We start from the raw sequence: 4,764 nt of genomic DNA on the forward strand, positions 1-4,764 counted from the left end.
ACAACAACAACAACAATATTGAGGAATACTACATAAAAACAAGTTAAAGTATGAAAAACAAGTTAAAGTATGAAAAACAGCATATACTTATGCCAAATGGAAATATAAATGGATCACAGAAAGAGAAGAAACTAGAATCTGGTTGCAACTCATATTTGTCATTGTACCATAGAGTCAGTAACAACGCTATAAAATTGACTAGAAGTGTCCCCATAAGCTTTCTAAAACTGTAAACTTTACTCAAGCAGGTTGCCACATATTTCTTCCACCCATTGCTGGTGTGTTTGAAGTGCCTACTTTTCAGTTAGCAGTCAAGCTCTTAACAACTATGTCACTAGGGCATCTTGACTCAGATGCAATCCACTGGTTTGGCCAGGATCAGCTTTTCTCTTGGTTTCATCAGCATGGTAATCTGCCTTTCTTTATTAATAATTTGCTTCTCTTTTTGGAGACCTATTCAAGCCCTTAAGTACCCACAAGCCTTTCCACAGAAATGTTTTCAGAGAAAGCTAAGCCTGCTTCAAAAGAACCTGAGAAAAGGACTAGAGCATAGATAGAAAAGCACCAAAAGTTTCAAGTCATGAAATACACTGAGAAACCTCAAACACACCCCGGAGGATCCATGTGCAATTATTACATAGCCCTGAGTGGAAATAATTTCCATGCTATAGTTAAAATCAACATTCTTTTGTCTTATACCAGAATTACTTCTAATTCATTTCTTACTTTGCCTTTAGCTCTTTTCTTTCACTTAATTCTCAATCCTATTTCCATCACAAAAATTCATTTAAACTGCTGCTAGGTATAATCCATCCCTACCCTCATCTCCCAGTGAAAACTCTTGGTCATTAAACAAATTTAGGGATTCCCTGTTGGGTTCCACACACACTTTTTGTATTTTTTGTACATTAACCCAGTGAATTCTAACAAAAACTCTTGCATTGTTATTTCTAGTGTCTGGGTCAGGAAACTGAGGCTCAGTGAGCTTTTACTCTATTTCCATGGCATTTAACAACTACCTTCCACAGTTAGATGTAGCATTTTAAAAGTTTTAAATATTTATTTTTCATTTTTCTACTATACCACAGTGGATGATTATGGAATGGCATCTGTTCTGGGTTCTCAAGAAATAAAATAACCATCTAATTTATCATCCAAACTAGAATAAATTTTAGAGTGACTGGGAATGGTCATACCAACTAAGGAGAAAAGGTACAAATTATAGTCAAGGGTCAACTACAGTTCACCACACACACATTACATGAAAAACAAGTTACAGCCTGACAAATTTTTTCAATTAAATGGAAATCATTAAACCTTTTATGTGTTCATGAAACCATTTTTAGAAGTATATAGTTCAACAAGTGCAGCCACCCCAAATAATCACAATTGAAAGGAAACTACACTATTGGTGCTTGTCATAAACCTCATGGGACATCATTAAAGATAGGGGTTTTGAAATTGACTTTTAGTAGTGTTCCACCAAGCATGAAGGCCTTCTCTTTCCCTCAAGCATGGAGGTCCATGACTCATAAAACAATTTTTTTGATAAGATTTAAGTGCTAACAAACTTACCAATCTATACAGAGGGGGATATAACCATATCCAACATTTAAATCTACTCCCCTATGTTCTCTTTCATCCTGCTGTTAAAAGCATTGTGGGTTTAAGTGACAAAAGACAAACTAAATGGTGGCTCTATTGGCTGAGGCTGAGGAATGACCCAAACTAATGGCTAAATTCCAAAGGAAAATTGACATCTCTTTCATTCTACCTGGACATCTCTTCAGCACACCTGAGGCCCTGGAATCAGCTAGGATTTTAACTTGAACCAGGACCACATCCATGAATATAACAGTGAAAATCTCCTTTTTCTGAAGGCTGGCTGAAGTATTGGAACAGTACAGATCAGATTTGAAGTAAGTCTATTGAAGAAAACCTTCAGTGGTCCCTTTTTAGGAGATGCAGGATCAATCAACTATTGCCAGCCACATCCTCTGAGCCACCTGAACTTTGACCACTAACAAAAGAGCCAAAATGAGGTTTCAGTTTAAATCAGTCTCACCATATACTGTTTTGGAAGCAAATGAACTATAGATGCTCCCCGCTATTCAAAAGTTCTCTTTATACCACTTTGTTTTTACAAAAGGCCTACACTGGTACCTGTTTCATTAACCAAAGAAATCCAAAGAGGATTTTCAATTTTATGGAAAAAAAAAACAAGTATAGCGGGAAACTAGCATTTGTTGTTTTGCAGTGAGCCTTTCAGAGGCATGTGTACACTGAACAGTGAGATTTGCATCACCTAGTTCCTTCCTCAGGAACTAGGTATATTATGCATACATTATTTCTATTTTCTATAGACTGTGTATTTATCGTATCATTCCTGTTTTTACTATATGCTAGTGTTGTTTCACCATACTTATTCAATCTGTAAACTGAGTAAATAATCATAGAAGCTGGATTCTCTGAAGAAGAATGTGGCATCAAAATTGGAGGAAGACTCACTACCAATGTATGCAGATGATACAACTTTGCTTGTTCAAAGCAAAAAGGATTTAAAATATTTACTGATGAGGATCAAAGGCCATAGCCTTTGGTATGTAAAGGAATTTAAAGAATGCAAAGAAAACAAAAATCCTCACCACTGGACAAATAAGTAACATCTATATAAATGGAGAAAAGATTGATGTTGTCAAAGACTTCATTTTGCTAGGATCCACTATCAAAAGAACCAATAGATCCATTTTGGAAGAAGTACAGCCAGAGTGCTCCTTGGAGGCAAGGATGGCCAAACTTCGTCTCTCATACTTTGCACATATTGTCAGGAGGGACCAGTTGCTGGAGAAGGATATCATGTTGGTAAGGTTGAGGGTCAGAGAAAAAGAGGAAGACCCCCAGCGAGATGGATTGGCCAAGTGTCAGCATTAATGGACTCAAGCTTGGCAACAGTAATGAGGTTGGTCCAGGATCAGGCAGTGTTTTGTTCTACTATGCATAAGGTAGCTATGGATCAGTACTGACTCAATGACACCTAACAACAGCAACAACAACTATCAACACTCATGGAAGCAGCAGTCAGGAATCAAATGGCATATTGCATTAGACATATCTGCCACACAAGAGTTCTTTAAAGTCGTCAAGACCAAAGATACCAATTTGAGGACTAAGGTGTGCCTGACCCAAGCCATGATAGTTTCAGTAGTCTCATATGCATGTGAAAGTTGGACTATGAATAAGGAAGACCACAGAATTGATGTATTTGTGTTATGGTGCTGGCAAAGAATATTAAAGGTACCATTGACTGCCAGAAAAACAAACTGTATTGGAAGAAGTACACCCAGAATCCTCCTTAGAAGTGAGGATGCAGAGATTTTGTCTCTGATACTTCGGACATATTATCAGGAGGGATCAGTCCCTGGAGAAGAGCATCATAATAGGTTAAATGGAGGGTAGTGCAAATTGTGAGGATGGGGCAGGGTCAGTATTTCATTCTCCTGTGCCTAGGGTTACTATGAGTTGGAACCAACCCAACTGCACCTAACAACAGTTTTATTTTAGGTTATGTATGCTACTGAGGATGATTTGATAGGTTATTTTTTGGGTCTAGGAATGCTTAACATTTTCCCCATATAAATTAGTGGCAACTGCTACTTTGTTTTATACCATTTAGGCTTATAAGAAGATTACATAGGAATGCTCTACTTTCACATAGAATAGGAATCCTATACTGTCTACCGAGCAGAAAAAGTTGAAGCTGTGACAGAGACAGTCATAGTAAATCAAGTGGAGGAAGATGAGAGATCCAAAATGCCCAAAAGAAAGAGGGAATTTCAGGAAAGCATATTTTTTTCATGACAATTTAAAATGACCAGAAGTGACAGGCAGACAGTCTTAAAAATATGTTATTTGACAAAATCAAAACCAACAATCCATGTTAAAACCAGAATATCTGGGAGGATCTTCTTGCACCTTAGGAAGTGAATTGGTGTCTACTTAAATAAATGTGTATTCTAGTTTCTGAAGGGGAGTTGTGTGCAGTTATAATTCCCAGAATAGCAAGTCCTTGTTCTTTACATACCAGTCTATTCACATTCGTTCACTTACCACACATATAACCATGCATCAAAGGGAAACAACATCACATAGTTAAAGTTCTGGGGTCTGGACTCAAACAGTCACTGAGTTCCAAGTTCCAGCTCCATCCACTACTTGTTAAATATATGTCTTTGGTAGGGTTATTTAATTGTTCTGTGTATTAGTTTCCTAAGGCTGCTGGAATCATAAGCTGAATGGTTTCTAAGAACAGAAATTTATTGGAGGCTGGGAGTTCTAGATCAGGGTGTTGGCTGTGGTGATTCCTTCTGAGACTTTGAGGGACAATCTATTCCATTCCTCTCTCCTAGCTTCTGGTAGTTCCAGGAGTTCTTAACTCACAACTACTGCATCACATGACATTCTTCCTTCCCCTGTGTCTGTCTTTGTGTACCTTCTCTTTGCTAAGGAGACCAGTCATATAGGAATAGGACCCATTCTAATCTAACAATTTAATGGTTCAATGGACTAATGTTATTGTTGTTAAGTGTCATCGAGTCGGGTCTGACCCATAGTGATCCTGTACAGGGTTTCCGAGGGTGTAAATCTTTACGGGAGTAGAAAGCCTCATCTTTCTCCCGCAGAGTGGCTGGTAGTTTTGAACCGCTGACCTTAAGGTTCGCAGCCCGATTCGTAACCACTACACTACCAGAGCTCAATTGATTAATA

This window comes from Chrysochloris asiatica, unplaced genomic scaffold, assembly GCF_000296735.1.
Source record: "Chrysochloris asiatica unplaced genomic scaffold, ChrAsi1.0 scaffold00428, whole genome shotgun sequence".
In the NCBI taxonomy this organism is placed as follows: Eukaryota; Metazoa; Chordata; class Mammalia; order Afrosoricida; family Chrysochloridae; genus Chrysochloris; species Chrysochloris asiatica.